Genomic DNA, 27,528 nt, shown 5'->3' with positions numbered 1-27,528 from the left:
GAATTGTATATTTTCCCTTCTGATTTTGACCATTCGTACATGGTCCAAAATCCAATACAAATCCAACAGCTGGCCACACGACTTGTGTCTTGAGTGCTTTTCTCCTGTCTCCTTGCGATAAAGTGTTGACAATGTCATGACAGAAATAAGACAGACAGAGCTTGTTTAAACACACACGTCTGATCTGGCCATTTGTAAAAAAAAAATAAAAAAAAAAATTTTTATTGTGTAGACTGTCAACCAACGCTGTCAGATTTGAAGAAAACATCCGATGCGGGCAGTGAGGTCCGCTGTGTAAACACGCCCGCTGACTCGGTCTGCAGGAGGTCGAAAGTGTGGCACGAGGATGAGGAACAGACAAAGGCAGACCGAAAGAGAGCACGTACACAGGAAACGGACCAGGTGGGCTCATCTCCGAGGAAGATCAGTCATCAAGACAATGAGCAGCTAGATTTAGCCCGTTATTATTATTATCTTTATTATTATTAATCTACCCTCAAGTGCATTATCCCTTTATAATGAATCAGGTGAGCTAGTCTCCAAGGAAGAACCATTCACAAGACAAAGAGGAGCTAGATTTACACCCATTCTGGATATTATTATTATTGCTATTGTTATTATTATTATTATTATTATTATTAGATCCCATTCTCTACATTCGAGCGCATTCTCCCGATATTATAGAGTGTCGCGGTGCTGAAGGAGCTGAATTTGTGTGGCACCTCACTGTGAGAGGAGACATCTGCTCCACCACCAAGGACCAGCTGGAGAAAACCACACCCGAACAGGACGAACCGCAGGCAGCAGGGAGCAGGATGGCAGGACCTGCGGGGTGTGTGTGTGTGTGACAGAGAGAGAGAGGGAGAGAGAGAGAGAGAGAGAGAGCGTGTACATGTGTGAGTCTGTGTTTGCGTGTGTGTGTGTCTGTGTCTGTGTGTGAGAGAGTAAGAGAGTGCGTGTACGTGTGAGTGTATGTGTGTTTGCGTGTTTGTATGTGTGTGTGTCTGTGAAAGTGTGAATGTGTGCACCTGCCCGTGTGTGTGTGTGTGTGTGTGTGCTCACTGTAACTTATCACTCAGATCAGTAATTAAAAGAGGCAGAGTCTCAACAGAGCTTAGGTTTGTGAGTGCATGATTACAGGCAGGGCTGAGTGGGAGTTCAGACCAGATAATACCGGTGACATTCTGCAGCCTGTGCACAGCCAGGTCCAGGTGTATTTGCTGACCCATTTAAGGTATTTGTTCACTTTTCTTAAAGCTGTAGTGTAAACCAAGTGAAAACATTATTGCCTCTGCCCTGCCTCCAATTCCCACAATGCATTGTGAAGCTGGTTTTGCAACATCTGTTCATAAACCACCAGCCTGGTGTACTGAGGCAAAATATAGAACACTGTATATGAGTATTACAAGCACACACTCACACACACACACACATACGCAGAATTGTGAGTGTGTTGAGTGTATTTAATTAAAATTCACTGGAGTGCTTTGGAACTATTTTTATGCATTAACTGTTACCAAGTAAATTTATTTTGAAGAATGAATAATAACAACTTTTCTTTTGTAGATTAGGCAGTAAATTATGGGCTTGATGGGAAGGTTTGCCTGTAATATGTTGTCCAGGCATGAGAGGGTTTCAAAGCTGTTTGCATTCTTATTAAAAACAAGAGCTTATTGGTATGCTTGCCTGCTACATTAAAGGGAGAGGATAACAAATTCAATATCAGATTTTCAATGAAGTTGCCCCCTAAAGGCCAAGACCTGGATTCTTAATGTCTCTCAGAATATGAGTGCCAGTCTTGGATCAGATTTGCATTTTAGCTCATAACGTAAGAGATCAGCACTCACACCCTGAGATACTTTATAAATGTGGATCAACATTTAATACGAGGCTGTACCATGTGTGTGTGTGTGTGTGTGTGTGTATGAGAGAGTTGGTGTTGAGTTAGTGCTGGTGTGTGTTATTGGTACGTGTTAACCCTACGCGTTAGCTGTGCGTGTTAGCAGCGTGTTGGTATTGGTGCCGGTGTGTGTTAGCTGTGCATGTTAGCAGTCTGTGTTAGCTGTGCATGTGAGCAGTCTGTATTAGCTGTGCATGTTAGCAATATGTGTTAGTTGTGTGTGTTAGTTGTGCATGCTAGCAGTGTATGTTAGTGATGTGTGTTTGCGCTGGTGCGTGTTAGCTGTGTGTGTTGGCTGTGCATGTTAGCGTCGTGCGTTAGTGATGTGTGTTTGCGCTGGTGCGTGTTAGCTGTGTGTGTTGGCTGTGCATGTTAGCGTCGTGCGTTAGTGATGTGTGTTTGCGCTGGTGCGTGTTGGCTGTGCATGTTAGCGTTGCGTGTTAGTGATGTGTGTTTGCGCTGGTGCGTGTTAGCCGTGTGTGTTGGCTGTGCATGTTAGCGTCGTGCGTTAGTGATGTGTGTTTGCGCTGGTGCGTGTTAGCTGTGTGTGTTGGATGTGCATGTTAGCGTTGTGTGTGTACTGAGGCCTGGACAGCACGCACAAGGGAAGGGGAGAGCTGGTTGAGGTCCTGACCCGCTGTCTGGGCCGAGTGAGCAAGCGGTTTGAAACAGGGAAAAGCCGGTGCCAGGCGCGATCCGGAAACGCGCGCGTGCTTTGGCCCGGACCGCGCTGGACGGCTGGGCATTATCTGGTTCCGGCCAGAGCTTCGGCTTGAAACGGTGCCACTGCTCAGCCATCTGCTGCTCTCTATTTTTAATCTCGCAGCCCAGAGCTTTCTGAAACACGGTGTCAGAGGCCTTCATACCGACTCTCGTGTCCGACATACCCCTCTACGACAGGCTCCGTCCCCGGAGAACCAGAAAAGCCGGCCCAAATGCTGATCCGCCAGCCAAAATGCTGATCCGCCGGCCAAAATGCGGATCAGCCGACCAGAATGCTGATCAGCCGACCAGAATGCTGAGCCGCCATGCCAAATGCGGATCTGCTGGTCCTAATGCTGCTCCGCTGGCTGGAATGCTGATCCAATGTCAGAGATGCTAATCCACCAGCTGGAATCCACCAGCTCAAATGCTGATCCACCAGCCTATATGCTGATTTGCCAGACCAAACACTGATCTGCCAGCTCAAATTCTGATTCGTCAGCTGAAATGCTGACCCACCGGCCTGAATGCTGGTTTGGCGGCCCTAGCGCTGATCCGCCGGCCCGGCGATTCTGCTGCAGAGGCATTCGCTCTGTCTCTCAGACAGCCGCAGGGGTCTTCCCTCCCTTACAGTCAGCACCCAGTTCGGACCCATAAAGGCAGCCAGGGTGAGTTTAATGGGCAGTTAGCCGCTTTATCTGTCCGTGTAAATGCTGAGTCACTGCGAGAGCCCGAGCGCCGTGTGGCTCTCCAAGGGCCAGAGCGAGCCATTCTGAGCTCCGCCCCGTTCTCCATGGCTCCCCCCTCACCGAAATGTAATAAAACTAAAAACATCCTGAAATAACTAACATTCCAGCACTTCACACTGGCAAATATAGAAATTATTGCCACTCTCCATTATATATTGCACCATTTTACACTGCTGTATTTTCATTATTATTTTTATTATATTAAACAAAGAGAACACAGTTACATTACATTGCAATAAATGCAGTTTCTGTCTGACTGTAGAACAGTTGCCGGTTGCGCGTCGGCTGTTTGTTTGAAGCACCGCCCGCTCGAACAGAGTCAAGTCTAGCGCTGTATAACAGCAAACAGACGGCAGCCATTGTTTCACCAAGTGCAAGCTGTTGGCTCGCCCGAGTTCAGCGTCACGCTGCCTTTGCTTCCGCCATTTGGACTGTATGCGACAGAGAAAAAGCAGACGGTTGGGCCATTCTGTTTCACGGTCAGTGATGACACTCAGTCCTGGGGGATCTCTCCTTTACCATTACTGCCCCCTCTGGCCACAAGTAGCATAACACCACAGCTGCTAAGCAGGTCCTACAAAAGCAGGTGATTGGTTAATACTTGGATTAGAGATCTCCTGGCAAAACTAAGTTACTGCTGGAAGAAGTGTTGGTGGGTCAATGGGGGGCGCTCTTCCCTCTGGAGCCAATTGGAATCCAATGCCTCAGCACTGTGTTGTAGAAGGTAAATATCCCTTAGTACATCTGACTGACTGCACAATCCCTTGCATTCCCTATCCACATTGATTGCAGGTTGCCCCTGCCAAAGAAAATTGAGTTCTCGGTCGTCCTATCTGGTTAAATAAAAAATGAATAATAAATAAATAAAACTCTGGGCATGGTACGCAGTTTCTAGCCATGGGGAATTGTTGTACAGCAGGTTTTTCACAAAATTATTTTTCCACTTGGCATCCATCCCGGTGGTTAGATGTTCAGTTCAGGTATTAGACAATTGCACTAAACCTTTACTGTTTTTTAATTAAGTCCAGAAGCTAAAATGCTTTCGGTATGGCACACACACACATAAACACACGCAAGAAAATGCTCTTGGAAGCCCATACTCCCCCCCCCCCCCCCCCCCCCCCCCCCCCCACCCCCCCCCATCTGAATCTCTTCTGCTGTTGCACGCTGGGAAATGGCGGACGGTTGCATGCGACGCCAGAGCAGAGAGTGCCATTAGTGGCGGAATTCAGCCGAGATTAGAGCCCAAACTCTGTGTAATCCACTTATCGGCATACCTGTCCCCGGCTTCCCGTAATTCGGCTCGCGACGCGACGCTAAGCCCCGAGACTCGCCCGCCGTGTCTGTGACAAAGGCAAATCCCTCCGTAACTCATCTGCGCAGGAAACCTTTTCACTAAACCTTCCGCCGCTCGCTCGCAGACACATTTTCCGCGCCTTTCGAAACGCCAGACGTGAGCCTTTTTTAGCAATTTCAGCAATCGGCAACCACGACCGCCATAATGGCGTTGCGAAAAGACTCGTCCTAACTTCAGGATCAGCTTGTTGTCATGCTCAAGGCCTATATTCCGTCCGCTTTTTTTTTTTTTTACCGCCTGAAAATCTAATTACCCATTTTGAATCGGAGCCATTTCTTTCTTTTTTTTTTAGATTCTATCAGTGAAATGAGACGTTCCAAACTGCGGAAGTCAAATATTTATCCTCTTCACTGAGCAGGGAGCTCTGACCTACAGCTTGAGTCTGAATATGCAGTTTCAGCCCCACTAAACAGGAAGTAATAGTTTATTCAGAAGCCACGACTTAACTGCAAAACCAAATAAGACTTCAACGGTCACATGCATGCACATGTATGTAAAAATGTATTCATTTTATCTTAACAAACTTACTTTCACCTTTATATCATGACTTTACTTGTACTTCCTGAATTGTGTCCTTTGTTGGAAAACACTGAGTATTGCATATGAAAAGTGCTTTGTAAATTAAAAAAAATGAACTAATTAATTATTATTATTTATAATAATAATATCATGTATGGTCAATGTTGGTCATATCCAAGAAGGGCTGGTGCGGGTGCAAGTTTTTGTTTTAGCCCAGCACTAAGACACCTGATTCTACTTATACTTGACTGAGTAGCTAATTAGTTAAACCAAGTGTCATAGTGCTGGGATAAAACAAAAAACTACACCCACATTAGCCCTTTTAAAAAAAGTTTGGACACCCCTACTGTAGCACATATAAGCTGAGGTAATTAGAGAGAGGAAAATGAGGTACAGATATCTGTAGCAAGATCACCTTTTAGCACCAGCTTTAAGGCAAAATGACATCAAGAAAAAGACAAAACCGATTTTCAAAATGCTGGCAGACCGCCATTTTTAATCCATTTTCCTGCTTTGTTTCCGTGTGCAGGCAGGAATATAAACATTTTCATTTATGTGACAAATAGCTAAGTGGCTAATAAATAAATAAACGAGCATGTCATTGACCTTTAAAACCAGCAAACTATCCAGCTTCACCAATTCAGTGATTATGAAATACAGAACTGAAGAATCAAAATGGAGATAATGAGATCTTTTTTTTTTTTTTTTTTTTACAAATTACAGAATTAATTCAGCGCATCAATATGGCCTCATCAAAATTCAATTATCTCTCATCAACCCTGAAAATCAGTCATATTCTAATTAATGTTATCTTCATATTCCCCCAGGGTAATTACTCAAAACTGAAGGTATGTCATATTAAAGGTGGCAAATATAATTGTTAATTTACCCCATTAGGTGACAATTAATTGTATTTTGCTAAATTATGCAAAGTCAGGCTTCCATTACAACATTTACCCACTCCTCCCGCCCGCCCCAGTTCTCAAACAATAATCCGCCAAGGCACAGTACATTCCTCTCTGGCAAAATGAGTTATTTGTTTTATGACCATAAGTTTCCCGCGTAATTATCATAATCTTCTTAATCAGAAAAAGCTTTCATGGAAATCTCTGCCCATTACAGTAGGTGCATGGCTGAATGGCGTTGAATAATGGACTCGGAAAGGCAGCACAATCCTATGCAATGCGATGCATTCTAACAGGGCAGATTTACTGTGTCTTTCACACAACCTTCATGTTACAATCCCAGGGTTGTAATAATATATTTTGCCAATATATTTATAAACGTCATACTGCTAACCTTAGTGTGTGACCTTCACCCCTTGACCTTGAGATGTGTAGCATTATACTTTTGCATGTCTGTATGCATATGCGAGTGTTCTTGTTTGAGTGTATACTGTGATTGTGTGTCTGTTTTTGTGTATACTGCATGCCTGTGTGCACGTGTGTGTTTGTGTGCACATGCATGTTTATGTGTGTGTATGTATATGTGTCTGAATATGTGTTATATAATGTAAATGTGCACATGTGCATTCCTGTGAGTGTTTCTGTGTGTATATGCCTGTGTGTACACATGTGTGTGCATGTACCCTTGTGTGCATGTGTGTGAATGTGAATATGAATGCGTGTGTATGGCCCTGCGTGTGCATATGTATGCGCGTGTTTGTTTGTTTATAGCAGAGCTCCACACAAAATCAATGAAGTCTAAATGAGGAATGAATGATGTCAGAGATGTCAGCCGCAAAGAGGTGGATAAATCTCCCGGCGCACGTAGCGGGACGTACCAGAACACTTAGCCTTCGTTTGAAAAATGCCCCTGAATCCGGCGCAGCCACTTTCAATTTGAGTCCCTCAGAGTTCCACGAGTCGCCATTATGAATATTTACTGTTATTGTCACAAACTGCAAAGCAGAGACTTAATACTGAATAAGAATTTCACAGCCGCCCTGTAAAAGGGGGTAAAAGTGAGTGTGAATGTCGTTCCGCGGGTGCGATGAGAGACGCGCGACGAGAGCTAACCGATGTTTTTCGGCATTTCGTGCCAACTTCAGATTTTAATTTTTTAATTAGCCCAGTCATTAATTTGATTTGACGTTTATTTATTTTTGTTCTATTAAATGAAGAGCTACAGCTGCGGACTGCTCAGGCATAGGTGAACGCACACAGAAGTGAGTCGGAGCTGGTGCGCACAGCTGTTGGGAATATTAAATCGGAATAATTGGCTTGGAACAAAAGCCAGCCAACAGACGAGCCCTCCAGGAGTGGAGTCTGGTTTAAATGATACTCTGGGTTTTTTTTTTTTTTTTTTTTGCGCTTGATACGCCGGCCGGTTTTGCTTGATTCTCCTTCTAGAATAACCAGCACCTGATGTTTGTGCGAAACGCCAGAGCTGGAGCTTTTAAAGCCCAAAAGTTGCTGAGCCTTAAGGAACGCTAATATGATCGTAATGTGGTGGCATTGCAGGCTAGCAGCCAGGCCGGCTGCTCATGTTAATGTGATGATGCGTGTTTGTACAGAGAGGGTGGTATGCTGGCGTAGAATGCTGCTCTTGTGTCTCCCCAGGACAAACAGACAGACACTGGCTTCCACATGACGTGCCTCCTTGAACTGCATGCTCCAGTCCATTGGTTTCATTTGATAATCAGAACACAAAGAGAATTACGCACATCTATAGAATTACACATATGAAGACATATGTTGTCAATGCCTGCTTATACAATTACAGTGCTCATAGCTGTTGCATGCATCAGATGGCCAAATTCTGTTACCCAATTCCAGAAAAAAGAAGCCAATATCATGCCTAGTGAACTCCAGGATTCCAAACTAAGAGTAATGACAGAAAATGGGGTAGTTTACAAAGAAGGGCCTTATAAATAAAAACAAAATCCAATGCTGAGTGCTCCTCGTGGCAAGAGAGGGCCAACCTACTTGTCTATGTAGGATGTGTACCATAATAGTCACCAGTAATAAATCTGTGAGCTGCATGGTAAACAGCATCAAAAGGCTTGACTCTGTCTTTAATAACGGAAGGAAAAGCCAGGAGTTTAAACTAGCAATATGCTTGCATTTAACATGACTCAATTTTGTAAACAGCGCCCTCACCTGGCCATGAAACAAAGCACCATAGACCTTTTCCCACACAGCAGTGAAGTGAGAATATTAATCGGTAATGACTGTATAAAGTTTTAGTTCATTGGTAGTGCAGGTTTTTTAAATTATCATTACAGTTATACGGCTCATTTTGTCACTTCATGTATATATTTCCTCTCCAGTGAGGTGGCTGACATTCCTCCTAATTCCATCTATAAAAATGAAATCTTGAAGCCTTTTCTCTATTTTCTACTTCCTCATCTCTCCCCCACCCCCACGTTCCCTCTCACTCTCTCCATCTCATTCTTTCTCTTTCCCTCTCTCCGTTCCCTTTCATTCTCTCCCCCTCTGATTTTATCTCTCCTTTTGCTTTCTTTTCCTCCCTCTTTCCCCCACTGCGTCTCCACTCTCTAGCTCTCACTCTTTCGGGCTGATTTGCATTCAAAAAACTTTATTGACATAGGTCCTCTCCAGCCAAAGTTCACATACCAGTAATACTCTACTGGCACATTTGGGAGTTTAGCAGACCACAGATAGCACTCAAAGCAAACACCTATGTTTACATTAATGCCCCACTGAGGAGAGAAAACTCGAAGCAAAGAGAGAATATTTGCATTAGTGCTTGCCAGTGTGGCATTGGTTTGAAACAGCGCCCTCTGCCTGACACCAGAGCATTGCAGCCCAGCTCAACATTTGCACCTGTATTATTATTACTCCAAGATCAGCACGCAGGGAGCCACTGCACAGCCCATCAGCCCTCCGGCAGGGTCACCTAGGAGACCGGCCTCAGCCAATCGCCGCAGGGCAAAATCCAGATGACTGCATTGCCCCCGAGTCATCAACGCCCCACTGGTTATGATTTGTGTGGAGAAATGTCCGGGGAGAGATTACTTTTCTGCGGCTGAGGCTGGGATTAACCGCTTCATTTAACAAGATGAATCACCGCTTTTTGGGCACAACGGTTTCAAACGAACAAGACTTTCTCTCCTCCTTGTGAGCAGCGACGATCCCACGCTAAGTGCTTCGCTCGAAAGCTGATGTCACGTCTTTTCACCCTGATTTAATTAGCGTGTGGCTACTTCAGCCGAGTATTATAATGGAGGTAAACTGTCTACAGTGCCAGAGGGCATGGGGAGGATATTAGCATACCTCGCCTTGCAGGACATCTGACACCAACACCAATAAAAGTGTTAATGCAATATTCATGGGAGTTTTTTATTCTACATGTAGTTTTAAAGCACATGGTGCATTTTTGTACCATGTTCACTCTTTTTGTCATGCCATTGGAGTGTGACCTCCTTTTGTGGCCCTCCCCCCACCTTCCCCCTCTCACCCCCCTGCTTCTCTCTCTCCCCCCTGCTTCTCTCTCTCACCCCTGCTTCTCTGTCTCTCCCTCTCTCTCTGCAGTGTTAATGGCTTACACCAGGTGCATACATGTGTGTTTGATTAGTGATTCTCAGTTCATCTGTGCTGTGAAACTAAATAAGAGCTCCTTTTGTACCCCTTTTCCTTCTTTCTCTTTCTCTCTCCCTCTCCATCAGTCACTCTGTTTCACTGGCTTGAAATGGCAGTGTTGCTAAGTCAAATGTGAGTGAGAAATAACAAGCAAATCCACACACACACACGGTCACATCTCCTGGCCAGTGATATATCTACAGATATATAAAAATAATCATTAATAATCCCTGTGGCATGACCATTCAAAGCAAACAAAGCACACACATTATAAGAAGTGACATTTCCCTTGGACTGATAAAATAAAAAATAAATGAGACCCATGGGGTAAAAATCTGGATGGCGTCACGTACTGTTTCACCCTGGGCCATTTCTCAAAGGGCCATTCAGCTGCCCCACCCCCACCACACAACTTAAAAACAAATTAAAAATTGAATTTAAATAAACAAGGACTCTTAACAGCCTACTGTGAGTGCCCTAGCCCACTCTGACCAGGCAGTGAATACGTGAGATTTCCCAGCAGGCTGTTTTCTGAATGTAAATACTGTAGATAGAACCACCTGAGAACTACAGTACAAAGTAAGACACATTCGGTTAGGAGGGGGGTGCGGTCACAGTCTTTGTTCCAAGCTCTTTTCAGCAGAGAAACTAGTCCTGGTTTGTTGGGGGGGGGGGGGGGTGGGGGGTGTTCCCAGAATGGAGTCTCCTCTTGGATATGAACCCCACCAGGGAGATTCGTTCTTAGAGGGCACCCAAGATGACTTCTCTCACATGGCCTTTCTCCGAGCTGTACACAGGAAGTAGTTCCTGTGCAGCTGACAGTCACCACTGCAGTCAAGGTCAAAGGTCATAGTTCACTACCCCAGATTAGGTCACATTACATTACATTACATTACATATAGTCACGAGTCTTGATTCTGAAGTTTCCCACTCATGCAGACACACACACGTGCTTTCTCTATCTCTCTCTCTCACTCACACACATGCACACACAAACTCATATACTCTGTCTTTCCCACACAACACTCTTTCCCGCTGTAGAGCAGGTTTGTGCATGAAGCTCCCTTTATCCCATTTGCCCTGTACGGTATATCATATTTATAAAACATTTATTTACAAACTTTACTCAGTCCATCTCCCAAAGAAAAAAGGACATCCATCCTCCATTTAGAATTGAGAAATGACAAAATCCAGAACCTCAGTACAATTCACGTGATGTAAGTGGTCTGAAGGTAAAAGCTATTGCAGTCTAAGTAAACAATCCAATTTTGAATTAAACAAGAGATGTATATCACACACATACACACACAGAGCACACAGACAGTTGAAACACCACACACTCAACTTTGAAAAGTTAATGCACTCTAAAGTAAACAATCACATTTCAAATCAAACATGAGACAAAGCCCATTAGGGGTGTAGCTGAACCCGAATACCCTATTTGGAAGGACGCAGATAAATCTCGGTTGACGGTCTTCTGAGTGTAGTTCTCAGAAAACCCAGCAGGAAATAAACTACATTGGCCAGGTGGATCATTTCTGGCTTAGCTAGTCTGTTTCAGTGGGAGAAAAAGAACGCACTTACACACAAACACACACACACGTACGCACACACACACAATAAATCTCATTCTTGCATGGCATTTAACCACAAATTATACAAGCGCTTAAGCAATTTTCACTGGAATGTTTTACTGGGAGACCAAAAGCACTGCATGTGCTGAAACCCTATTGCTGAGGATTCTATTTATTTATTTTCCCCTTTTGCACTCAAGTAACATTTAGCTGCAAAGAGCCGGGCTTGGGAGGCTTGTCTGGAAGGCTGAGCCCTTGCCTGTGTTTTATTAGTGGTTCTGTGTCCCAAGAGCAAACGAAAGCACATTTTGCAACCCTCTTCTCTCAGCCTCTCTCTCTCTCTCTTTCTCTCGCACATTCAGTCTCTCTCTCCCCCAGTCCTTATCTCTCTTTCTCTCTCTCACACGCACACACACACACACACACACGCATGCACGCTCACACTCACAGACCACCAGCACCGCTCTCTGGGACCTCACCAGCCCTTCTGTAGCGAGCTAGCACAGAGACAGGAGCTAGCTGGAAACGATTTGCTGCTTCTTCAGAGGAAGTGCAAGAGAAGGAGAACACGGTGGGGGAGTGGGGAGAGCGGGGGGGTCAGAGAGGGACACTGGCGCAAACGGGCGTATCTCAGCCTCGGTGTTCACCCCCGAGAGTGTGGGAATGGAGGGGGTAAGAGGGGGGGTAAGGGGGAGAGGGGGCGAAGAGGGTCCCCCAGTCAGACATCTGGGATGCATCAGCGTCCCAGCGTAAGACTGCCTCTCTTTGTCTCAGCCAGCTGCCAGACAGCTTAACCTCAGCAGGGTAGAGACGGCATGGGGCTGCTGCACGACTCTCCTCTCTCTCTGCTCACATACACCCACACATCTGCTACGCATCTTAGGTTGGGAGCTCTATTTGAATGCAGACAAAACCTGGTGCTCCCCCCCCTCCCCCAAAAGCAGCAAACATGTACCGCTCTTATCACCCATTACCCTCACATGGCAACAGGGCACAGGGAGAGAGCGAAAGAGAGAGAAACTATTTAGAGAGCGAGAGAGTCAGGCGTCTTAAGATTTGTCCCTGGTGGAACGGTCTTTCATGCTCGGTGGCACAATGGGAGCGCAACATGAAAAACCCAAAGTGTGAAAAACACACTTCAGTCGAGTCAATCTCTGGTGCACAGAACAGCAGAGCGTTCCGGAGTGAATGATTCGAGCAGGCGTCTGACTTTGTACGGCAGGACTGCGGCCTTATCTTCGGGGAACGTTAGCCAGAAGATCCCGGGCGCTGTTCTCCAGCATCCCCTTCACAGGGTAAAAATACGCTGGGTCTGTGCGGGGATGTCTGTGTGTCGGGGAAGTGATGCTTACCGCCTCTCCTCCGGTTGGGAATGAGCTGGCGTGTTCGGCTGGCAGAGAAAGCCTTACACCCCCCCCCCCCCCCCCCCCCCCCCCCCCCTTAGAAACACAGCACTACCCATCTCTGGAGAGGAGGGGGGGAAAAAACAACAAACGCGACGGCAACAAACAAAACAACAGATGATTCTGGAAGTGCTGCATCTGTTCTGGACGGCCATAAATTGTGACTAGCATCTCAAACGTGAGTCTTTAGCAGGGAAGAGGCTGGCTGCTCGGGCTGGGAGCGGGCCGGTGCCAAATCGTGCTCTGTTCGTCAAACGCCTGCGCTCCGCGATGCGCTGTAGCGAGCAGGGCCCTGCGTCGCCGCCGCCGCCGCGGGTTTTATAGGCTGTGAAATTGAGCCCTCTGGAGCGACGCGTGTTTACGCGGCTTCATTAAAGCCACCTCTTTAGCAACCCACCTGCAACCTCGCCGTTACCGGCAGCCTACGGAACCTGAATCGTCTCCATTAGCGACCGACCTGACGGACAGGCTGCCGATCGCAGGGCGCGGACAGCGCCGAGCCCCTCGAAAGTTCTGGAAATCTCCCGGGTTCGGACCTCGAACTCCGGCAGGGCGGTGGAGGTTATAAAACCAGCTCAGAGAAGCAGCATAGGTCGTGCTGCAGTTTCTCACGCGTTCACGAAAATCCCCAGAAAATTCAGGGATTAATGCGCTACAAATGCAACATTGTCTCCTGGACATTTCCATGAAAGCCCCCTCCCCCAGCCCCAAATCTTCCACAAAATCAGTTTTGGTCTGGTCGTGGTCCGTGCGACGTACCCACATTTCAAACCACGCGTCTGTCTTCATCCCCATTTAATCTCACAATTAAAAGAATTTATGCATTAATTAAAAGTGGACTTTCTTCCGTTTCTGCGCAAGGAAAGGAAATTGAACGAATAAATCCCAGCACTGATCTCTTAGCTTAAATCTCAGCCCATTACAATTTAATTGCGAAATTTGCCAGACTTATAGATTCCATTTTCATAAGTGCATACGTTAGTGTGTCGGTATTCAAATTTATGCAGGAGATAAGAGCGGATTATTCCGAGCTAATTAGCCAGCTCTCAGTTGTGGAAAGTTATATAACAGTTATAATGTTGGCTTGCGTTAGCAGTATTAAGGACAGCCAGGGCCTACTGGATGAACAATTGACAAGATTTCCCTCATCGGAAAAGGGATTTCCCACAGAGAGAACTCAGGGCAGACACAAAATTATGAACACAGCATCTTGTTTCTCCGTGCTCCTCGATCGATCGATTGATCGATCGGTGGTTTGCCTGGTCCCATAGTAGAGGCAGAGGCACCTGAGATTTTTAAGTCTGCTTGACTGCATGCTGGGCCCCGCCCATCATTGACTAAATCAGGTTATGGTAATTTTTCTCTACAAGGCCCTCTTCTACATTTTGCTTTTAAATTATTGCCCTTATAAGGTCAAAGGCACTCTGATTTTTCTAATCAACCCATCAATCAGGTTAGTTGACTCTTTAGAGGAATGGCTCTCAGTCCTGGTCCTGCAGAGCCACAGGGTTTGCTTGGTTTTGTTGGGATTCGGCATTGATTTTAAATCAGTTAAATCAGCTTGATTATGCAGTGAACTTGCCTCAAATGGTTTCTTGGGTGTGAACTGGTTCCTGATTTTAAAGTGAAAAAAACCAGCAGAACCCTGCAGCTCTTCAAAAACAGGGCTGGGAACCTGTTTTACAGACATGAGACAAAATGAAGGGCCTGATTTACTAAGAAAAATTCTGTAGGCCTGATTTACTAAATCCTTTTGCATGCGCAAAACCTTTTAGCACATGCAAAACTAATAACACTACCAATGATTGGTGCAAAACAAACACCATGACCAATCATTGGTCATCTTATTGGTTTTACATGTGCAAAGAGGTTTTACATGTGCTAACGGTCTTAGTAAACAAGGCCCAAGGTGACTGAAATCATTAAAATGCTCCATGAAACTAAAATCAATGTACAGAATTTAAAATAGACATAGCCCTTAATATTGGTCTTGCTCTACTATGTGCATCAGACTTTAAGAACATCTAGCTTACAATAAAAAACAAAACTGACAAACTAAGAGGTTTGTCTTAGTTTCAACATCCAATCTGACTCACTGATTCAATGGTTAATTACCTTATTACTGCATTGAAGTTGATAAAGTACAACTGAATCTCAATGATTGGCTTTCTTAAATATGTAATATTATATGTTTTAAATGTCTATTATTAAATATGTAATATGTATAAAATTATTCCATTCAACAGGCCCTGCAAAATGTCTTCAGGAACACTTGAAGAGCAGAATTGACAAGAAATACTCCATAATTTGCAAATTAGCACCACCTACTGGAAAAAAGAAATATGTGCAATATTAATTTTGACCACAAACACACACAGAGCTCAGCTGATCAATTGTAGCCTATAGGCTCAGGGGTCCACTCCAACTCATAACTCAATTTAGTGAGAGTTATCATGGTTAATCTGATGACTAAAGGCAAATCTTAATAAGGATTGAATCAAATGAAATCAAAATTTATTTATATAGCACATTTCACAAACAATTGTCGCAATACACTTCACAGACAACCCTGGCTTAAACCCCCAAAGGTAGAAAAGGTAGATAAAAACATGATTTAGCTATATTGTGTAAACACAACAGAGTGCTGTTTACAGACAAATATAGCAATTAAGAAAAGAATTTCATACAAAATAACCAACAAATGTTTTCTGTTCTCTGTGTTTTTTGTTCATAAAAACATCATATAACACCAGTCAGTCATTCCCAATGTTGAAACATATTTCAGACCTTGACAATAACATCCGTAGCTTTTGAAGGGCCGTATGCAGGTTTTGATTTGGGGACCTCGCTCTAACCCAAAATTGTGAATATTATTAAACATATTAAAATATAATTAGGGGTCCCCCTGGCGGTCATGGGGGCCTACGCAGCCATTTGTTGCTTATTGGTTCGAGCCAGCTCTGGTATAAAACCATTTTAGAACGACAACAGTAGCCTGAAAGAAAATGAGTTGTTACAATGATAGAGTACAGAGAACATAAACACTGAAAACTACTTAAGAGCTAATTATTGGCCACTGACCAGAAATGCCTAATAAACCCTATTTCCTAGAAGGTGAAGCCTATTATACCTAATGGGAAAATGGTGTCAAGAAGCATCACAGAACATATTCTGTAGTTTAATAAACAATATTTTGTATTTAAAACTTGAATACTAAATATTGTCGGGCAGGGCTGGGGCAAGTTCAGTTTAAATTCAGTGAATTGAAGAAATGAAATTAACATAAATTAACATTTTAAAACAGATTAATTGACATTCAGTTCATTTTCCTGAATTACCTGAACTGAAATTTAATTGACACCAACCATACTGAGTGATCCTACCAAATAATTTAAGGTTTATTTGTTGTATTTTTTTAAAGACCAGATACAGCATGTTTAGCTCTCTGTTATAATGAACAGTCTCCAGATTTTATAACACAGTAATGCTTCCCACGACCTCTTGGCGCATTCTTGAGCAGAAACAGCTGCACTCTACTGTAGCTAACATGTATCATGCACTTAGCTACAGCGTATAACTTACAAACTCAGCACGAAACGCACCCAACAGCTGTGAACATCTGAACAGAAAAATAAAAACAAACTTAAAAAAACGGAGGGACAAACGAGTACAGTAAGCTTAGCTGTGAGTTTATTATTGTTTCAAAGTAAAAAAATAATTACATATATTCGGGTTCGAGTTTATGGCGTTTTACCCCTTGAACAAGCTGTAATAACGTTATAATTTAGCGAACTAGCTAACATTCAGGTCATATATGTATGCCAAAAGAACAACCGAACTCCAGAAGGATAACTTTTCGTTTCATTTTTAACTAGAGGGCAGCAATGGTTTTTGTTTTATTCCAGGCCATCGACACAAATTTTCCGCAGACGTACTGCCTTAAATGTTGGATCGACCAGTTTTTTTAATAGTTGTGAATTATCCAGTTGACTTACCCCTCGGTAGAACGACACAACGCTACGCATCACGTGAGCAACATCCTTCCCTAGCAATATGGCTGCTCATTCGCATAGAATCACACAATACAGTCAACTCGCCTTCCTAATTTCAGATTATTATATTTAGTAGAATAATAAAATTGGTATTTGGTATAAATATGTGCTGTCTGTAAGGCAAGAAAGGCGAACGCGATGGACAATAAGTATAAATATATTTGTTGTGACGAATCAGTTAAGTCATGTATTTAACATGTTCCAGTATCCCACAATGCACTGCAGTCTGTACACTTCTTTTTATTTTAAAACAAAATACATACATGCACAAAAAACGAAACGAACATGGGGTTTTTTGCGTGTACTGTTCTTGTTTAGCCTAAACGAATAAATAACAGAACAATACCCTTAGTAAAAACATACCATTGACGTGACGTTTCTAATCAAGACTCAGTCTGTAGCCCTCGCCAACGGAACAACAGCTTTGCGCAGTGGCAGTATCGTAGCCTATGAGGTTTATCCGAGGCGCGATTATTGCTAGTTGAAAACTTTACCCAATACCCCGCCTGGACGACTTGCAATATAGTCGGCTATGGCAATTTTTGACGGTCTCTAAGGAGACTGATTTACATGTATCAAAAAACGAAACTTATTGAAGGATTTCTTTTTCAAAAAGTAAATCAACAGGAAAATGGTTACGTAGCTATTAGCTCGGTGTGCAGCCATACCTTACACTACTCAGCAGTGTTATATCCCAATGTATACTAAGCAAACAAATACCCAACTGCAAACAAAACATGGGTAATTTAGCCGTGTGACGTAACCTCATGAATGAGCAAAAACAGACAGTACAAACACGCCATAGGCGGTAGGCTACTCTCTAGATCCACTCTCTGTCTCTCACCGAATACCAGTAACTTTGCGCAGTGGCAGTATCGTAGCCAATGAGGACTATCCGAGGCGCGATTATTGCTAGTTGAAAACTTTACCCAATACCCCGCCTGGACGACTTGAAATATAGTCGGCTATGGCAATTTTTGACAGTCTCTATAGAGACTGATTTTCACGGTACAAAAATAAGATACTCTAAAAATTCACCTTGTAAGAACTAAGAGTAACACATCAATTATGCATTGAACATGCCGAAAGAAATAAAAGTATAGTAACACGCGTTATTGTACTATTGCCACACAAATTGATATAACTTGGCCCTGTGTTTTTTCATCTTATCATCCGAAGAGAATATGGTCATTGAAACTTTATATCACAGGACAGTGTCAAATGCCAATCATTTATAGTGTAAATAATCCGCAATCCAGATGTGACTATGATATATGTATATATGATAGTGTAAATTATTGTACGTTTCTTTGTATACATTTCTGTAAATGTGAATGTTATATGCTGCTAAAAAAATTCCCCATGGGGATACCACAGTATTCTATCGATGTGTCTATCTACAGTATCTATTTTACAATCAGTACAGTAGGCCTACAAGAACTTGTACATTTTGTCAAATTAACTTCACAGTCAAGTATAAACATATTCTTTATGTAGTGTAAGTTTTAATCAGCTGATTAAAAAATCACTTAAATGGCATCTTCCATGAGGCAATTTTTATTATTTGACACATTCCTGTGTCAAAAAATTTGAATTACCACATTTTCTTCAGATAGTAAGATGAAAAAAACACAGGGCCAAGTTACACAAAATTATTTAGGGAATATTGGGTAGCATTGCTTAGGAATAGAGCCTATTTAATTTGTGTGAGCTAGCTAAGATAGTCAATAATGTTTGTTGTAACTTGGCCTTTGATATCAATACTTTTAATGACATAGAATCTCCAAGTATGAATTCATGACTTATAGACAGTGTTCTGTATGCGTGAATACACAAAATAAAGATGGTGACTACAATGTTTTTAAAAACATGTTCTACTGGCTGAAATAGCATCACATGTGCACTTCCTTATATTTTGCCTGTGTATCCACGTATCCTGCAATTGGCTACTTTCAGCAGACCACTTTGATCAGACAGTGTTTTTGGTAGGTGTAGTTAAGTGCCCAATGGGGAGAATCATTGACTGTGGGACTGGTGCATTTGTGACAACAAAAATGGCAAGAAAAAGGAGGAAAAAATGCTAAATAACCCAGGTTTGGGGCTTTATTGTGTACATGTGTATCTGAATCCAGTGTGTTTACATAAGGTCAGAAGGTACAGAAGTTACAGTTTTTTAAGGCTGAGAGTCTGTGGTCATTATGGTTATTTCTGTAGGAAACCCTGAAAAGTGCCAAACAGGCTGTGCTGTATAGGTAAGGGGCATGCCCCGCCAAGCTGTAACTTGGCATACCCGCTATCCCAATTATGATTGGTTTTGGTTTCATGATACTGATAAAATCAAACTGATGTTTGAAACTTAAGTATTAATCAAATATTATTCATTGCCTAGAATACGCATTGTAGCCTGCACCTATTGCTCACACCTGTGTCTATTATGCATAACATACTAGTTGCATGAATTACTAAAAGAGAACTAAATAATAACTGTATAAGTATGCATAGGATGGGCCATCTATTTATGGCAGAATGAAAAAACAAATCCTCCATTTGTTCATCATTATGAAAACCCAGGACCTCATGACTTAATATTTTTAAATCAGTATTTCATTAATTTCAACAGATTTAATAACCTCAATGTTTCATTTTGATATATGTATACTACTGGTTTAGTTAGTCTCAACTCTCTGTAAGTATTATGCCCTATTCCACGATTCTTATCATATTAATTTATATTTACATACCTCAGTACCCTAGCATAGCAACAGCAAGTATTACATGTGTTGTGTAAGCCCACTGGCCATAATGACACTGCTGAGGAACCAACAAGGTCATTTGTTCCAGGGCCCCTGGATAGAGGCGCATCTTACAGATCTTTTTGTTTTGGCATCATGATAAAAACACAATGATTGGTGCCTTCAGACTCTCTCCAATCTCTTCTAACATTTCCTAGCGCTCCAAAATCACCCAATGTTTCAGTTGCCATGTTGAACAGATGGATCATGCTGAGTTAAGATGGAAGTAAGCTGTGTCTAAAATAATACTGTAATATTTTGCTTTTTCTATCTAACATCAGGGTGTCAAGTAAGCTTACACCTGAAGAACAAGATACAGCCTAACACGTACCAATCAAATATAGTAATCAGCCAAACACTACTCATGTTTCAGCATTAATGTTGAAACATTTGCAAAACTTAAAATTGTAAAGAATAGTCAAAAAAAAAAAAAAAGCATAAGAATAGTTCTGAAAAACAAGCTTTACAGTAGTATTGCTCCACTGGCCTGTATCACAGACCAGGATTACATAATTATCTGGATAATTGCAGTGAGCAAAACTCGGAACAGCTTTTAACATCAATCCATGTTCTATATTTTGGAGGTTTCTGAGTTTACTTAGCGCAATTATCCAGCTAACTCAGTATTCCTGCTTTGTGATGCAGGCCGCTCATGTTTTCAACCTCTTCCCATAATTGGAGAGTAATGACCTACTGCTTCCATGAATCTGTAAGAATGTCAACTCAGAAACTTTTGTAAAAACAGTCCATGGAACAGAAACCCCGAAGGTCCATCGTTGAGTCAGAAGCGTGTATGTGACTCCAGGTGTGTCATCAATTTGTGCCTATGGACAAGGCTGGTATAAGGGTCGTTGAACAAACTGGGCAAGGGGGTACCACCAACGGAGAGTTCCTCTGTCGACGCAAAATAACGAAAGTAACGTTTAATTAACAACACAGGCGTTAGCAATTTAAGCTAAATTAACTAGCATGTTCCATTTTTCTCATGCGGATGTATCTATTGTAAGCTAGCTAGCTAGCTAGCTCATATTAATCAGACAACGTCAATTTCGTAGCCTCGCTTTTAATAGTTTTGAATTTACTACAATGGGCAATAAAACGCATACTGTATAATTTACTGACGATCAAACGCTATTTTCAAACAATAAACGCAACAGTTCACACAAATAGCCTACTACAACTTTTGTTTTCGAGCATTATTCACTCACCAACACGTGTGCTCGCTTGCATGAGACGATACACACAGACATCAGCCACAAACCCCCGAACCCTTTCGATACGCCTTCTTTGCAGAATGCTTTTGATTGAATAATGTGTGTAACTAACGGAATTATCGACCAATAGAAAAATGCTGTCCACACGTACCCAAGCGACAGATACCATCGAAATATACAAGAATTAGGGACAGCATCCGCTCATCGGTTCCATGGATTCCTATTGGAGCTGCTCATTGGCGCATGAAGCCAATTCAAAGAGGCTGCTGTGTTGACTATTGTCTTTTTTGGCAACATAATATGCGTACTAGGAAACTTAACATGAAGAGATGAATAGGAATTTTAAAATATCATATCTGTACTAAAGTGCAATTCAGAAAATAATCGGTCCCAGGAGAGTAATTAGTTCAGTGTGAAAAAATCTTATAATTTAAAAGTACTCCCCAGTATAATTTCGCCAGGGTAAATTCATAGTTTTGAATGGACTTCAATCATAGAGCGTACATAGGAACAGGAAAGGGTAGGAGGAGCCAGGCGGTGAAGCCTCTACTGCGCATGCTTGAGGGTAAAAAAAAAAAAAAAAGGTGATTTAACAACCAAAGAAAACTTAATCGGTCAATTTTTTGTGATCATAAATTACATTATGTGCTGCAGTTTCTGAAACAATTGTTTTGGTCCAGAAGTCGTGGGAAAATATTTATTAAAATGTGGATATTTTATTACATAATTTTATTGCATATTTTAAAATCTGCTTTTCATATGAAACGTAACGGTCATCGCTAGAGTTATGATGACCAATGAGAACGTTTTATTTTGACTTATAAAGTCTGATATTCCCCATTCATTTAATGGGAGCTCCAATATTTTTCCCTCAAGCGGAGTACAGGCTTACTTCCGGGACTTTACAAGCTTGGGTCAGGTGAATGCTGGCCAGTCAGTCTAGTTAAATACGCATGTGTGTGTTGTTTCGGCACGAGAGGTTGCAATACCTTTGGCAACCACTGGAGTTTGCGAGCTTCATGGGATATGTTCATCCCTGGACCCCTGGTAGATATTAGTACTTGGAAAAAAAGTGTAGCTTTGAACAGTGTCCTATCATGTGACGTTTATTCGAGGCGCGATTATTGCTTGTTGAAAACTTTACCCAGTACCCCGCCTGGACGACTTGTACAGTTGGCTATGGCAATTTTTGACGGTCTCTAAGTAGACTGATTTATTAGTACCAAAATTATTTTTTGAGTACCACAAATGATAGCTTTAATTAATAATTAATGTTACATAAGTAAAGTAAAAGTAACATTAAAAAAAAGTAAAGTAAAATATAACGATCTATCCTCAAACAGTAACACCAGTTGTACATGCACTTAAAGTGTTCTAACAACCCATCATGCACTGCAATACGTGTTATACTTAAGTGTTTCAGCCTAACCAAACATACACCCAACTAAAAGCGAAACATGTCCAGTTTAGGCGTGTCGTCAGTGTAACTCAAAATCATGAATAGGCAAAACGTGTCTTAAGTAGAAAAACCCCATAGACGTCATTTATATTCTCCAGATCCACAACATACCTCTCGGCAAAATGACGGTAGCTTTGCGCAGTGGCAGTATCGTAGCCTATGAGGTTTATCCGAGGCGCGATTATTGCTAGTTGAAAACTTTACCCAATACCCCGCCTGGACGACTTGCAATATAGTCGGCTATGGCAATTTTTGACGGTCTCTTACGAGACTGATTTACATGTATCAAAAACAAACGTAACTAACTGCGAAAATAGGACCCATGGGAAAGTGATTAGTTACTAGCTCAGTATGAAGCTGTATCTTAAACTACTCCGCAAAGTATTGCAACCCGATGTATACGAAGCAAACAAATAACCAACTGCGAACAAAACATGGGTAATTTCGGCGTGTGAGTTCCGAAAATAACTTCTTACAAATACTTCACCAACGCCAAAATGAGCAATACACGAAAGTTAAACCAAATTTCTTGACCTGTAACATCATACATCGTACCGTAAACGTTTAATACCCCACCATGCATTGCAATGTGCATTATATTCTTACATGTCTAAACCAAACGTTCACCCAACCAAAAACGAAATATGCCAAATTTAGGTATGTGTCGGTGTAACTTCAATTCGTGAATGAACAATAATGTATCCAAATTAGAAACATCCCATAGAAGGGACATACATTCTCCAGATCCACTACCTGTCTGTCTACAAATGTCGCTAGCTTTGCGCAGTGGCAGTATCGTAGCCTATGAGGTTTATCCGAGGCGCGATTATTGCTAGTTGAAAACTTTACCCAATACCCCGCCTGGACGACTTGCAATATAGTCGGCTATGGCAATTTTTGACGGTCTCTTACGAGACTGATTTACATGTATCAAAAACAAATTAGATCAATGAACTATCAGCAAATATCCGGAATACAAACAAAACAGTAACTGTAGGTTACATTTCACATTGTTCTGCAGTATGTTACTCCTATGTATACTAGGCAAATACCTAACTGCAAACAGATCATGGGTAATTTAGAAGAATGACCCAGAACGTGTACGAAATACAAACACGCCATAGGCGGTACATACATTCTCTAGATCCACTCTCTCCCTCTCACCAAATACCAATAACTTTGCGCAGTGGCAGTATCGTAGCCAATGAGGACTATCCGAGGCGCGATTATTGCTAGTTGAAAACTTTACCCAATACCCCGCCTAGACGACTTGAAATATAGTCGGCTATGGCAATTTTTGACAGTCTCTAAAGAGACTGAATTTCACAGTACCAAAAATCAGATGCTCTAATAGATGCTTAAATAGAATTGAAAAATACCATACTATTTAAATGCATAGGACAAAACTTATTCTGGCTGAAAAACTAGATACTCGAAAAGATGCTTTCATAGAAAGGATACAACACATGACATACTATGTCTGCAACAATAGCTGTACATGCATTTAGCATGCATCAAAATAAAAAAATAATACGTATTAGGGTGTTAGTTTTATGTAAACATACAGGCTACCCATCAAAAACGTAAGGTAATATAGGTCTGTGTCGCCTGCGTAACGTAAATTCATTAACCGATTGAGTAAGGCAAACTATGAACAGCAGAGGTCACTCTTCATCTATATATCTATTTCCTCCAAAAGTTCCTCTAGGGGGCAGCGTAACGCTAAATAAAGCCTGCATTAAGCTTGATATCAAGGGACAGCATGATCTATCCATCGTTGATATTTGCATTAAGGGTATATTAGGGAAGTCAACGATTTTTATTTTTCTCCTTTAAAAAAAAAGCACTTCCGATTCACTCACATGTGAACCAATGGCTATTTTACACCCTACAGGCCACAACTACAGGTGAGCCAGTGACTATTAATCTAATGTAATGACTATTGTACACCCTACAGGCCATAACTACAGGAGAGCCAGTGACTATTATACACCCTATTATACTTCTCACCCTGGATAATAAACTCAGTTCCGAGCAACACACCACTGACATCCATGAACACTGCCAACAAAGACTAACTTGCTAATTAAAATCACTTTCTGTTACCCCCAACTTCTGTTGTTGTGCTCTACTGCTCCCCTGTTGCTTTGCCATTTCCAGTCATTTTTCCTTTATCATGAATTACAAATAAATGAAAGTGTATGGTGTCTTTATTAAGACATGTAGGGAATGTTGCAAGTGTGACTGTAGATTTTAGACATGTTTGTTCGCTTGGTTGGTTATGCTGTAACCCTCATTAGGAATGCACAAGACTCATTATCTAAGAGTAGCGCTTCTTTAAAAAGTGAGAAATATTTAAATGAAACTCCCAAAATAATAAATTAATGGTCAATATAAAAATAAGTGTCAGAAATAATTAATAATTAATAGGATCCTGTAGTACTATTAGATAGACAAACTCACTTATTGGTTGATCATCTGGTTAATACAAAAGACGACTGCAGAACCCTATACTTAGCAGTCTTCATTCACAGATCTTGGAAAGCCTTCCTTTGTGCCATGCTTGGGAACAAACTACAAACCCACAGCTCATTGGGGAAAATAGGTTTAGCTCCTTGGTAACCATGTGATGCTGCTGGCAGTCTCTATGGTAACCCAGCTTCCCTTCTTAGTTCTTAAGATTTCTTCAGCTTGACTATAGTCACTAAAGAATATCCATTCTTTACTCGGGTAAGAGGGGTTCAGTACACTGCATACACTGGCCAATCCAAAGTTGCTTGGCTTCAGAGTTCTTTATCCCTGCCACAATGATATCTAATCTCATGGGCCCTAGAGTGTGGCTAAACTCACTGTGATACCAACATGAGACATACAACACAAATTTACTCATCCACACATACAGTATACTGGATCACACCAAGGATGAAAATAGATCTAATAAAAAAACATTTTATGAGAAACAATATGCATCTGTAAACCACCTAAATTACACTATAATTCCATTATGCTCTGTAATAAAAGTATTATTATTATTATAGACAAATAGGGTGGGTGTAATTACTTCTACATAGCTTAGAGCAAACACAGAAAACAGCCATGGAAATGAGAGGACATTAGCTAATGTTTACAACCCCCCCCCCCCCACACACACACCAAGTAAATGTTTTCAGGCACATTAAGGAATAAAGACTCCCAGCTACTTTGAGAAATACTACCTTAGAAGCTTAGCTTATTTTTATTATTTTCCTCCTAATCAGGTATCAGCTGTTAGCATTCAGATTCTGCTTGGTGTAGAACAGACACATCAGGTGTGTGTGTGTGTGGTGTGTGTGGTGTGTGTGTGTGTGTGTGCATGTCTGTATGTGGAAATGGAGCTGAGCTGCTAAATTATACTGCGTGGCCATGCATTGTCATCACTGTCATCACAATGTCAAGAAATGCCGAATTTCTACTCAAATTGTATTACATTTTTTACATTATTAAGGAAGAGAAAATGTCAGGGATCAAACTATTATCCTCAGTCCATCTATATGATGGCCTCATTAGATCATTTTGGTGGCTGAAGTTAGCTTTCCCATACTTGTACTGTACTGTATAAATTATTCGGTAAGTCAATCATTAATTTCATTTCAGGAAAACACTCTTACATTATCATAATTTTCTCTTACAAACTGGTCAGAATGAACACTGCTTTTTTTAATTTGACAAACACCCAATAGCAATATAATGAAAATATTCATCCTATGATGAACCATGAAACAAGTCATTTAATACCACTTCCCGTGTTATGTTTATCTTAAGTTTAACAATATACACTTGTCTTTGATTTAACTTATTTAGATTTAGATTCCTCTGAAAAGAATTTGAACACATCAAAAGGCACAAGCAGAATCCATCTCTCCATTTTGCCCCGTATAAAAGACAACCTGATTATACAGTCCATCTTACATGTAAAAATGTGGTATGTTGTGCAACACACACTGTATTATGAATTTTACTCGTGATCAATGCTTGATCTGAGTAAAGAAATATTAAGCAAGCAGCTACGTAATAAACAATATATACGGCAGAAAACATTGGCAGTAAATCACGGCAGATATGAAATGGAAATTCCAGAAGACTATACCGAATATACAGTATAGTTTGTCTCCCCTTTTCTCACACGGTACTTCAGTACTCCGGCAGCTAGAGGTCACGACAGCCTCTTTGTCAAGCTGCTTCTCAACAATTATCGCATTTGCACCACCTCTGTAATCTACATTCGTAACTTCATTGCCACTAATTATGCACATACGATGATTGACAGCAATTTTCACAAGCGACACTCACAGTAAATTCAGTTTGATTACTTACTACCATGGATATGCTACAGTATTTTTAAAATGTTGTAAGCATGTTGGGTTTTGTTAGAAGCACTGGGAAATTCCCAAATTTAAAATGAGAGCAGTTAAATAACATTTATCTTTCACAAAAATATAACATTGAAAAATTCACTATTTAACTAATTAACTAATAGTGGCCTTCAATCAATAGATTAATGTTCTAACAACGACAGATTTACTTCGCAGTCACATCAGTCCAGAATGTAAACAAGTCAGTGATTCTTCACAGTAAGACTTTTTACGACAACGTCTTTATACTCATCGACTGTTCGTGTAATTCAGCTCTAATATTCAGATATTACGGACCACTAAAGACATTGCGGTTTCAAGAAGTTGGCTCTGAATGTGACGACTCATAAACTTCCAATTCGTTGTCCTCCAAGCGTTCATGTTTTCAGCTACCCGAAGTTGAACATTGGGTCACATTCTCATCCATACCTGGTCTGTCCGAGCGTGCTGCGTCTCCACTCCCAGTCCCTGAATCTGAATTCGATACACCTGCAAAAGCAGATAGCCAGATACCAAAAACGGCAAGGTGAGCGCTAGTTAGCACCGGGAACTCGCTCGCTCAGCTTGAGAAAAAATAAAATAATAACACCTTACCAGCTTTTGCTTGTGTCTGGATGGGATATGACGTTGACAGTTTAACAGAATTGTCTTCGGCCATCTGTGCCAGGTCTAAAAGTTTTAAGCAGTTTTATCTAAATAATTAGTTTTCCTTGGTTCGCCATAAGTTTATGTTAATTAGTTAACGGACACCGAGAAACATGGCGCCAAACTCAAACCCAAAGCTGGCAGGGCACTGTTAACAAACGACGTGGGCCTGTGTGACGTTAAAACACATAAACCTATCAGATACGTGGATGGAACCTCCTCGAACA

At 41.6% G+C, this 27,528-nt stretch overlaps 2 long non-coding RNA genes, 5 other non-coding genes and 1 pseudogene across 7 annotated transcripts; 6 read left to right on the top strand and 2 right to left on the bottom strand.

Annotated features, from left to right (window-relative positions):
- Positions 1-728: 728 nt before the first annotated feature.
- Positions 729-27,528, bottom strand: LOC118232601. The gene is made up of 3 exons (XR_004766350.1): positions 27,251-27,528; positions 27,086-27,145; positions 729-825 (listed from the first exon to the last, which is right to left on the bottom strand). It is a non-coding gene; the product is annotated as an uncharacterized LOC118232601 (long non-coding RNA).
- On the top strand, positions 17,221-17,361 carry LOC118232665. The gene has a single exon (XR_004766369.1). It is a non-coding gene; the product is annotated as a U4 spliceosomal RNA (small nuclear RNA).
- LOC118232664 lies at positions 17,656-17,796 on the top strand. The gene has a single exon (XR_004766368.1). It is a non-coding gene; the product is annotated as a U4 spliceosomal RNA (small nuclear RNA).
- On the bottom strand, positions 18,877-20,950 carry LOC118232600. Its single transcript, XR_004766349.1, has 2 exons — positions 20,801-20,950; positions 18,877-20,486 (listed from the first exon to the last, which is right to left on the bottom strand). It is a non-coding gene; the product is annotated as an uncharacterized LOC118232600 (long non-coding RNA).
- Positions 21,883-22,014, top strand: LOC118232668 (annotated as a pseudogene).
- Positions 22,396-22,536, top strand: LOC118232667. The gene has a single exon (XR_004766371.1). It is a non-coding gene; the product is annotated as a U4 spliceosomal RNA (small nuclear RNA).
- On the top strand, positions 23,041-23,181 carry LOC118232666. The gene has a single exon (XR_004766370.1). It is a non-coding gene; the product is annotated as a U4 spliceosomal RNA (small nuclear RNA).
- LOC118232663 lies at positions 23,441-23,581 on the top strand. The gene has a single exon (XR_004766367.1). It is a non-coding gene; the product is annotated as a U4 spliceosomal RNA (small nuclear RNA).

This window comes from Anguilla anguilla, chromosome 7 (assembly GCF_013347855.1).
Source record: "Anguilla anguilla isolate fAngAng1 chromosome 7, fAngAng1.pri, whole genome shotgun sequence".
Lineage (NCBI taxonomy): Eukaryota > Metazoa > Chordata > Actinopteri > Anguilliformes > Anguillidae > Anguilla > Anguilla anguilla.
This window is presented reverse-complemented; position numbering and strand designations above follow the sequence as displayed.